Source organism: Molothrus ater, chromosome 16 (assembly GCF_012460135.2).
Source record: "Molothrus ater isolate BHLD 08-10-18 breed brown headed cowbird chromosome 16, BPBGC_Mater_1.1, whole genome shotgun sequence".
Taxonomy (NCBI): domain Eukaryota; kingdom Metazoa; phylum Chordata; class Aves; order Passeriformes; family Icteridae; genus Molothrus; species Molothrus ater.
Window position 1 is genome coordinate 15,959,868 of NC_050493.2, and position 11,256 is coordinate 15,971,123.

An 11,256-nucleotide genomic window follows, 5' to 3' on the forward strand; every position below is an offset into this window, starting at 1 on the left:
AGGGTCCCCCTGGCTCATACCACAACCTTATACTCCGTGGTCCCCCAGGTGACGCGGGGTTGGTCTCCAAAGTGGACCTGCTGGGTTCTGCCCCATTCTGCCCAGTGCTTCCCCCCCTGTTACAGCTCCATCAGTCCTGGACTCTGCACTCCGAGGCAATATCCCCATCCCCCCAATGTCACCCTGGATGTCCCTGGCAGTCACTGTCTATCCCAGTCACTGTCCCACCATTGCCCCGCTGCCTTTTTGGTTTTCCCACCTGTGTGATGTTCCCCCAGTGACAGCAGAGTGCCTGGCATCGCCTTTCTCTGCACATCCTGCTTCTGGGGGGCAGGGAGGACTCCGGGATCAGCTGTCAGCGATGAGCATGGGGACATACCCACTGTGCTCAGCACTGCCAGCAGTGCTTTGGAGCCGATGGTGAGGCTGGGGCTGGAATGGGTCCCCTTGAATCGCACTCCAAATCACCACCTCCCCACTGGTGCTTGGCCAGCTCCCCAACATGGCAAATGGGGGCAACATCACCTCTTTTAGCACTCCAAAACTGTGGAAAGATGCCAACTTCAGCATCCCGCGTCCCCAGGCTTTGCTCTGCTTCCCAGAAGGAGCATGGGGGTCCCAGCTGAGGAAACTGAGGCAGGAGGGTGGGAGGGGAGAGGGGTAACGTGGTGCGAGGAGTGGAGAACAGCAGCATCCAGCAGCAAGGTGGGGAGGTGGCAGGAGGGACCTGTGATGGGGGAATAGAGGAATGCGTTCGCCCGGGCAGGAAATTGTTGGGCTCGGAGAGCGCGGGACCCGCCTGCTAAGAAAACAAGCGGACGCCGAGAGGCAGCGGGGGCGCAGCGGCGGCGGAGGGGGGCAGGAAGGGGGCTCCGGGGGCAGGAATGCCGGCTATGCTCCCGCTCTGGGCAGGTGTGCTGCACCCGCTGCTGCACCCCCTGCTGCATCACTGCTGGATCTGCTGCACCACTGCTGCACCCACTGCTGGATCTGCTGCACCCACTGCTGCATCACTGCTGGATCTGCTGCTGCATCACTGCTACGCCCACTGCTGCACCCACTGCTGGATCTGCTGCTGCACCACTGCTGCACCCACTGCTGCACCCACTGCTGGATCTGCTGCTGCACCACTGCTGCACCCACTGCTGCACCCACTGCTGGATCTGCTGCACCCACTGCTGCATCACTGCTGGATCTGCTGCTGCATCACTGCTGCACCCACTGCTGCACCCCCTGCTGCATCACTGCTGCACCACTGCTGCACCCACTGCTTCATCACTGCTGCACCCACTGCTTCATTACTGCTGCACCCACTGCTGCACCCACTGCTGCATCACTGCTGCACCCACTGCTGCACCCCCTGCTGCATCACTGCTGCACCCACTGCTGCACCCCCTGCTGCATCACTGCTGCACCACTGCTGCACCCACTGCTTCATCACTGCTGCACCCACTGCTTCATCACTGCTGCACCCACTGCTGCACCCACTGCTGGATCCGCTGCTGCACGCCTGCTGCACCCACTGCTGCAACACTGCTGCACCTGCTGCTGGACCCGCTGCTGCACTGCTGCTGCACCGGCTGTGCCAAAGCTGCATTTTGGCCATGGGACTCTCACTTCTCCTGCATGGGCAGGCGTGGAGCAGAGCAGCAGCCCCAGAAGTGCAGTCAGCTCATCCTCTACACTTGGCCTGGCTATGCCTCAGTTTCCCCAACTTTAAAATCACCCTGTGCATCAGTCACAGGGAGTGGCAAGACCCATCCTGGGGTAGCTGGGGTGGGCACAAGGTGTCTGTGGGGTTGAGAGCTGCAGGGCTTTGCTATGCCAGCCCTGGACCTCACTCAGGGCCATGACCAAGGGAGCTCCTGCTCTCCCATGTTATAGGAAGGAAAGCCTTCTGTCACCTCTGATTGCCCTTCCACGTCTTCTCCACCTGCACACTGGGTGCCACCGATGTGAGCAGAGCCCACAGGGGTTGGAGCAGGTCAGACTGGGAGCAGAGGGAAAAGCCGGGGATGGTCCTGCTGAAAAGGGATGGTGCAAGGGTGTAAAGCCAGAGTGGTGTCCAGGGACAAGGGGTCTCTCATGTTAGCATCTGCCACTTTCTAGTCCCCCATGGGACTGCCACCATCCCGGCCACCTGCCCCACCTTGTCCACACCAAGGGCTGCTCAATGCTGTCCTTGGGAGGGACATGTCTGAGTGGTATCTGCTCCCTTTAAGGGACAGCATGGCACAAAATGCCACCTGGATCACGGCACTGCTTGGAAACTCCTCTGCTCTGTAATAAATATCTAGCAGGAGTGTCTATGGCTTTATCTGCAACAGATCAGGATGGAGCAAAGCCTTCTTAGACAGCATCTGGAAGTGGTTTAACCCTCACCAAGTTTTGCATGAAATACCAATTTTCCACCCCTTTCATTTAGTTTATTGAGATTAGGAGGGAAAACTCCCCCTCCTCCCTTCTCCTGCCCCCCCTACCCCTGGGTTCTCCTCTGGGCTCAAGCTTCTCACAGCTCTTCAGGACAAGAAGGACATTATGGAGCTGCATGTCCAGCCAGGAGCTCCTCCCCACTGTGCCAGGCAGCAGGGCTGTGCCAGCACAGCGTCATCAGAGGAGCCTGAGAGGAAGAACATTGTGCCAGGCCACAGGCAGGGTCCAAGCAGGGTCCAGGCAGGGTCCAGGCAGGGTCCAGGCAGGATGCAGGCAGCAGCAGGAGCAGGATGGTGTGGAGGAAGCCCATGGTGGCCAACACTGAGATGGCTGGAGCAGGGGTGGGTGCAGCATGCCAAAGCAATAACCTGAGGGAAGGGCACAACTCATCACATGGGAGCTGGGCAGGAGCTGCGCAGAGCAGCCGGTGACACCATGAGGGGCTGTGCCGGGCTGTTACCAGCACTGAGATTTCAGAGGAGGGATGTTTTAACCAAATCTGTTGTTTTCACCCCAGACTCCATCGTGCTGAGCCACAGGGCCTCGATGCAGAGCAGGGACATGTGAACTGGTGAGGAACCATCACACACAGTGGAAAATCAGCTAAATTTTGAACTCAGCTTCAAACTGCTGCAGCAGCTGCTAGGCTCCACAACTCCTCTCCACAACTTTCCCTTATCACTGGAGACAGAGGGACAGAAAGGGGCAGCTTTAGGAAGGGCAGTGTCGGCTTTGCCACAGGCTCTGCTTGCCAGGAGCTGCCAGCCAGGCCACAAGGGGCCCAGAGGAGCCAGCTCTCACATGTGCCATGCTCACAGGATCTGAGCAGGTGTTTCCAGGACAGAGCTGGCACAGCGGCTTTGGGGACAGATTTCCATGTGTTTGCCCATGCAAAGTGGGGGCTCTGGAGGCCCTGTGTCACTCCTGGCACAGGGCAGCAGCAGTGTGTTGTCCCAGGGGAGAGCTGGCAGGGGACAGGGAACTGGCTCTCTTCCCACTGCGGGGACAAGGGGCAGCGGTCAGGAACATGCCAGGCCCCTGGCCAGGGGAGATGTACTGAAAATCCAGGAGCTGCACTGCCTCAGAAAGAAACTTGGGTACTAAAATAACTTCCAGGCTGGAAGCACATCCCAGACCTTGCCTAGCGGGAGGCAATGCAGGCAGATGTCCAGCTGCCTGCAGCTCTTACTGGCACAGATCCATCACACCATGAGGACAGTCCTTGCAAGCTCTGCCCTGGACATCTGAAGAGCACGGGGAGTGTCTGGAGGCAGCACAACCCAGGCTTCCTTACACAGTCTGGACATCCTCCTCCAGGAGTGGGGTGGGGGATTATGAGGCTGCTTGTCCCCTCACTGGGTCCTGGGGTGGAAGTGGACAGCACAGCACAGCTCTGTGGCAGGGCTGCACCCCAGCTGTGCCACAGCTCCCATGGGACTACAGCATGGATGGGACCACGCAATGCCACCTTGCAATGCCACCACAATGCTGCTGCCAAGGCAGAACATCACTTCCTGCCACTCCTGCTCCTGCAAAAGGGGGATGGAGGAAGAGGGGCCCAGTGTGCACATCACTAGGGTGCAGTGAGTGGGAAGGGGAGGCTCCTTCATGACCCAGAGACCCGCACCTCTCCTGCACCAAGGTGGGGACTTTAGGGCTGCTCCTCTCCAGCACAGCCCCCAGGCTCTGCTCCCCACCCTCCTGCCTCACTGCCCCCATGACAGGCTGGAAAGGCGTTTGTTTTCTTCTGGCATAGGTCCATGCAGATCCCAGATGCCAGGCGGGGAGGGGAGGTGAAGCCAAAAGCTGTAGAATCAACGTGTGAAGCTCAAGGCTTAGCTGTCCTCGATCCCATTCTTCTCCTCCCACCCCAGTCCCCAGAGGGCTCTGCCTTCCCCCTGTGCTGTGAGCAGGGCCAGAGCGAAGCAGTGGATGCGCTCACCTGCGGCAGCCACGGGCTCAGAAGCTGCAGCGAAGCCCCTCTGCTCTGGAGACAAAGGGAGGGCTGCTGGAGGCTCCAGGAGCCTTCCCAAACCCAGGCACCCCCCAGCATGCTGCTGCCTCAACATCCAGCTGTGTCCTCATCCAGATCCAACCCTGCGAGGGGTGGGCACAGGCTGGGGCTGTGCCCTGGTGCCGGACATCACTCCTAGGGCTGAGATCCCAGTGCCCATCCTGGGCTCTGTGCTGCTGCAGGTGTCAGCAGGATGGCACTCAATTCCCACTTGTGAGGTGGGGAAGCAGAACCTTTAGGGACACCTGGGACACCTGTGTCCCAGTTGGGGGACCAGGGAGGGACAGGCTGTAAGAAGAGCCAGCTCCCCCACACAGCTGGATTCCAGCTCCTCGCAGTGCTTCCCGAGGGTGCCGCCTGCACATCACAGCTGGGGAAACTGAAGCTTGGCAGGGGGAAACCTCTCCCAGCCTGGCCTCAGCAAGGTGCTGCCAGCATACCCCTGGGTAGCTGGGGATCTGGGGGTGTCCATCCCTGTGGCATGCCAGCGTGGAAGTGGGATGTGACAGTTCTCCACACAAAAACAACCCCTTTGGGGTTACTTGCATGCACTCAGAGATGATTCCATTCCCCAGAGCCAGAGCCAGCAAATGCATCCAGGGCAAACAGACTCTCTCCTCCATCCCTGACTTCTCCATCCTGCAAACCCCTGGAGTGTCCCAGGGCCCAAAGCCTCCTCCTTGCAGAGAGTTGCACCTATTTAATTAGAGGTGTGAAATGATCTCATTAAACCCGTGCTGGGCTCTAAGTCCAAACTGCTCCCACAGCACATGAATGGCTTGATTCCACTCTGCTTCATCCTTTTCTTTTTCATTTTTTCCTTTCTTTTTTGGCTTGGTTTCCAAAGCACTCAAAGTTCCTGAATTCATGGTATGTGGGTATGTCTCTGTGTCCAGCTCTGTAACTGTCAAAGCCACCAGCAAAATTTCAGCTGGAGTGAGTGGAAGGTTGGAGAGATCAGGGTTGCTCCATCCCCGTGCATTCTCTAGTAAGGGTGGGAAATGCTGCACCCCCAGCCCTGTTTTCACTGCACACAGTAGGAGCCACATAGAGCCAGACAGAGCAGGAGCTTTTGAGATACAAATCCCAAAGCCAGGGTTCACTGCCATTAAACCTAAGAATAATTTGCTCTTTCCTACTGGAAATTTTGCCTTGATGCTGCCTAGGCTGATTCACTGCAGGAGTAATTTTGACTGAAACATCAATTCTAAAACACTCTTCCCATCTAATAGTCACAGAATCACAAAATCTTTTGAGTGGGAAGGGATCCACATGGATCATCCAGCCCAGCTCCTGTCCCTGCACAGACACCCCAACAACCCCACCCTGGGCATCCCTGGCAGCGCTGTCCAAACACTCCTGGAGCTCTGGCAGCCTCGGGGCTGTGCCCATTCCCTGGGGAGCCTGGGCAGTGCCAGCATCCTCTGGGGGAAGAACCTTTTCCTGATATCCACATAAGCTTCCCTGACACAGCTTCAATAAGACCAGCTGAGGAAAAGGAAAGGAACAGCTGAGCAGTGTGAAACTTGTCCAGGGCACTGCCCAGGAGCTGTGTCAGGGCATAGAGCTCACACCATCTTACCCAGCTAGGATTAATCCCTACAGGTTAATATTAAACCTTGCCAGTAAATCAGCTGTGGGGTGTGCTTTCTAGACCTGTCGGACAGAAGGATGACACTGCATGGGGATGAAGGCAACCTGCCTACAGCTGGAAAGGCTGTGTGCCCTGCAGTGCTGCAGTGGAACCCAGCAGGGGCTACCTGGCACGACTGACTGGCAGCAGAGGTGCCGTGGAGTCCCGGAGGTGCTGACCAGTCCCAGTCCTTTTCCTTTTGCCACTGGCCTCTGGTGCAGTCCCTTCACGCCCTCCTCGCTCCTGCTCCCTGCTCAGGCCCTCGCTCCCCCTTTCTTGGCCGGCTGTTTGCCGGCACAGGTGCACTCTGGTCCCCCCCCACCACTGCCCTTTTTTTAATTAGACGATAAAGAAAGCGTCCTTTTGAAGCAGGTAAGGGATTCCTCACATCCCTGGCATTGCTGGGCTGCCTGACTGTAACCCTATTCCAGTTAAAAGCTTTCTGTGCCCGTCCACGGCCCCACACCTGCAGTCAGATCCTCGCGGGCTGCCCTCTCGGCCACTCGCGCAATTACCCAACGTGATGATTAACTGAGGAGCAGGGCAGGGACCGGGACTTCCCCCTGCCAGCTGCCACTGCCTTCACCCGTGGTGGGGGCAGCTGGGTCCCTCACTCTGGGCAGCCCAGCATCCACTGCTGCCTCTGGAGAGAACTGCTGATGATGGGTGCTGGGGGGACCTGGGACTCAGAGAAATTGTCCCCTCCCCATCTCAGGAACTGGTTTCTGTGGGCATAGGGATGGTTGGCACAGAGCCCGAAACTGGGCTGGCAACTCTGCTCTTCCCAGCCAGGTGAGACTAGCAGAGAGAAACCCAAGCAATGGGGCTTGGAGTCCTGTTCTGGTCAGGGTCTCTGCTCCCTGGCCTCGAGCAGCCTGGAGTCCTCAGGCAGATGGAGGGGATCCTCCTGCACCCAGGGCAGTCATTGCTAGTGCACGTTCTCCCTGCAGCCCCGTAAACGCTCCTGCAGCCCGTGGGCCGTCCCTCCGCAGGTCCCCCCGCGGTGTCCCCTCCTTGTGTGTCCCCAGGGCGAGCCGAGGGCGCCCGTCAGCGCAGCCGGCCCCGGTGAGCGGCCCGCGGTGCTGCGGAGCCGGGACATGCCCCGGCCTGTGCCTGTGCGCTCTGCCCGGCCGGAGATAACCCCGGCGGGGGAGCCCGGGCTGCGCTTTAAATCCTCCCGTCCTTTGCAGCCACCCGCAGTGCCCGGCCCTGTCCCACGGCCCGGGGGAGCCCAGCAGCCACCCCGGCGGGGATGGCAGCGCACCTGCAGCGGGGACGGCATTCAGATCCCGCTGTAAATCAATTGCTGCGCCCTGGCAGCTCTATTTCCACGCTCCCATGTTATTTTTTCACTCAATCATGGGGAGAATGACTCTGTTTTCCTTCGGCAGTTTTGCTTCTTTTTCCTCCTTTCTTGCTTCCTTTCTTTCTCAGGGCGAAGGATGGGGTCAGAGCGAATATTCATTTCCACGGTTCCAGCTCATTGAGAACAATAAGGGCAGTAAACAGAGGGCAGCATTGCTCAGGAATGTGAAGCATTTGCCTGCGGTTTAAAATTACTAATTTTTTTACATGCAAGAATTTTTTTTTTTTTGAGACCTTTAAGAACAGGCCAAATTCTGCTTCCCCACATCGCCCTCTCCCCAGGATCTCCGAGATCTTCCCCCTCACCTGGTTTGTTGCAAATTGTCACTAAGTGTGAGAGGTGGTGGAAGGCTGTGTGAGGCGAGGTCCTGGGGCAGCCTGGCCTGGAGCAGGAGTGCAGGGAAGAGACACAAAGTCACCATCTAGAGCTGTGGAACTCCCACCTGGTACCTGAGGATTTTGGGAATGGACACCAAGCAGAAGTTCTGCTGCCTGTGCAGAAATAAAAATGAAATGTGTCTGGTGGGGAGAGAAGCCCTCCCTGGGCATCACTGGTTGTGGTGTGGGCTGTGGGCAGGGGAAATTGCAGGACATGCCTGCCCTTCCCAGGGTGCTGCACAGCAAAGCCAGGCTGTGCCTACACAGGGATCTCATGCTGCTCTCAGGGTTGCTGTGCCCATCAGGAGCAAGGGTGGGGGACAGCAGGGCCACCAGCAGCTGGGAGGGAGCGCGGGTGCCCCGAGGTGCCCCAGGACCACCACAGTCAGCTGCTCCTCTACCTGGTACCCAGCACTTTCCCAGCCAGCTGGAACAACTTCTACCCTGCAGCAGAGGAGCAGGTGCTGAGTAGCATTGTGCTCCACCACTGCCCCCAGCCCAGAGCTGCTCCCCACCATTCCCAGTGCCATCCCATCCCTTTTCCCTCAACACCATACAGCCCTACAGCTGCTCCTCTTGCAACAGGAGCAGCTCTGGGAAGAACAAAGGGAAGGGATGTCTCCACAACCTCAGGGGGTTCATTGCACCTGAGAGGACCCAGCTGCTGCTCAGCTGCCCAGAGCCACAGCTGGCACCCTGAGCCGTGGGACTTGGCCTGGGGACACCTGCAGTGCGTGATGTGAAGGCACATGTGCTCCTGCTCAGCTGTACCAGTCTGCACCAGTCTCAGTCAATTCCTCCCCTCAGAGGGGGCAGAAGGACCAGGAGAGTCAGCTGAGGACATTTGGACTCACAGCTTCACTTCCGAATGCAACTGAGGAGGGAAACGTTTTATTGAGAGCAATTGCTTTCATAGCCCAGCCCCAGCAGACACCCAAGCATCCTGTGTCAGGCTGATTAGCTCCAGATCCACACACGCTGGGTGTGTGGGGATAGCTGCCTCCCACTCCCTGCTCCCGCAGCCGCCCAGCCCCGGAGCTGCCCCCTCCCAGCCTTCCACCCCACATTCCCAAAGACATTCAGGCTCCACTCATAGGGAGCAGCTGCGGTTCTCCCCATCTGGATCCTCTTTGTAGATCCAGCTCCCAAACATTTTGCTGCTCACCCAGAGGCTGAATGGAAACATTTGGGTCCTTTCTCTTTGCTTGCCTTTTCCTCTTTGTGGCCGCAAAACCCCCTCTGTGCCTTGTGCTATGGCATCAGGGCTCACCCTGGGCTTCTCTACCCTGTGGGACTTCAGGCAAAGACCATTGCAGATCCTAAACTGGACCCCACAGCAGGATCAGTCCAGGCTAAGGGACGGATATGGAGTCCCCTGGCTGATGCAGTTTGCTTCCACAGGCCTTTTACAAGAGATGAACAACTTGAAGAGTCAGAAAGCATGAAGGATTATAGCAAAAAGTCCATAAATCAAGTAAAAAGACATGGACATAAAGCTGGGAAGACATTTGCCTTTTATTGTCTCTTTGGACAGACTTAGCATTTAAAGGTTTTTATCTCCTTCTTGTGGCTTTTCAGTTGGGCTCCAAGCCAATAGGTACCTCTTGTCCTTATTCTGCATTACATTACACCACGGGGACAGGAGCCTGGGGAGCAGATTGCCTGGATGATGCATCCAGTGCATCCATGCCTGCTGTCAGGAAGACTCATCTTGCCTGGGCTCTCCTCCCAGTGGCTGTGGCAGTTCTCCTGCCCTGACAGCCTTAGCCTGTTGTCCAGCCTCAGCTGGTGGGAGGAACTGCTCCATCCACAACTTAGGTGATGCTTTGGAACCAGCCAAAAGGCCTGCAACCTGTCAGGAATTAGTCTGGATCAGACCCATGCCCACTAAAAGCCTGGATTGCAGTGCTCAGACGATGGAGAAAAGTCCCAAAACCTCAAGGCTTTGTGCAAACAGTTGGGGAAATCCCATTTTCTTCCTAATAGACAGTGCATTCTTCCTGCTCCCACTGCCAACAGACACCCCAAACCTGCAGTGAGCCAGAGGCACCCAGCTGATGGGCTGGGAGCCCCAAATACCCCCAGGCCTCCTAACCACGGTGCGGTCAGGAGAGGGCAAGCTGGCAGGGTGAAGGAGTGGACTTCTTGCAGGAGAATCCCAGGGAAAACACTGCCTCGGCCAAAACATCCCCATCAGCCAAGAGTCAGCAGCTCATGGTGAGCTTGCAGCAGAGGGGAGGGCTGTGGTGGAGAGGGTGCACAGCCTCCCCAGCCTGGCAAGCAGACCCCTCAGCAGGGCGACTGGCCCGGCTGCGGTGACCCACAGCTTCAGGACAGGCTGTTCGTGCTACAGAGCTGGGTTTGCTTAATAACAGGCTTTGAATTGAATGTGCTTTTAGCATGGTTCCCTGCTGACACCAGACACTGGCTGTGTGATGAAAGACCTCTGCTCCTCCAGGCCAGCACCCCACGACTTCCTTCTCCAGACCTTCCCCTGGAAAAGTTACTGTCTCCCACAAAAGTTCCTGGGGAGTATCAGGGGAGTATCAGGAAGAGTGAGGGTGGACATTGGACCCCCATCTCACCCATCCCTGCAAGAGCTCTCTCAAAACAGGGTCATGGTCCCCAGAGGATCCCAGCACTATGGATGTGGTCACGAGTGGGATGTGTAGCCAGGAGTCATCGTGCCAGGAGTAGGGCTGGGGGTGTTTGCTGGGCTGTGTCCCAGCAGATGCCTGCTTCGGCATCCCCTGTGGCCAGGAGGGGTGGGGGATGGACAGGGACCTCTGTGTCTGCTGGCAGCTGCTCCCCCAAGAGCCACACGTGCCTGCACCTTGCCACCCTCTGCTCCCCCAACTCTCCATCACACCTGAGAGCCCTGAGAATGGGTTCTTGGTGGACCAAGCCTTCTTCTTCTGCAGAACTCACATCTCCCAAGGGCCAAAGGGACAAAACATGGCCAGCACTTCTGTCCCTGCTGTGTTCAGCCTCCTTTCCCAGTCCCAGGGCTTGGAAGTAACTGGGCACTCTGGTTTTCCCCCACCATGGGTTTGAAACCTCTGCTGAAACCCAAAGGGTGCTGGGGCTGCAAGACACTCATTAGATGCCCAAGCAGGATTTTTTCTTCGCAAATCTTGTCCTGTGCTTGTAGCAGCAGATCGTACATGGGCAGGGGTGTGGGGATTGAGGCACGGCTACGGGCAGTAGGTCAGGAGGGGAATTCCCAGCGGCTCCCAGCTGAACTCCCAGTGCCCCCAGAGCAAGGACTACAAGGTCAAATGGAAGAACAAGCCTCAGCACCCTGTTCAAACCAAACATCTGGCTGGACATCAGCTGGAAGGACAGCCCTGGGCTGGCAAGGAGATGCTGCACTGGGGACATAGAGAGAGGAGCACAGAGAAAGGACATGGCATGCAAATGGTTAAAGGTGTCC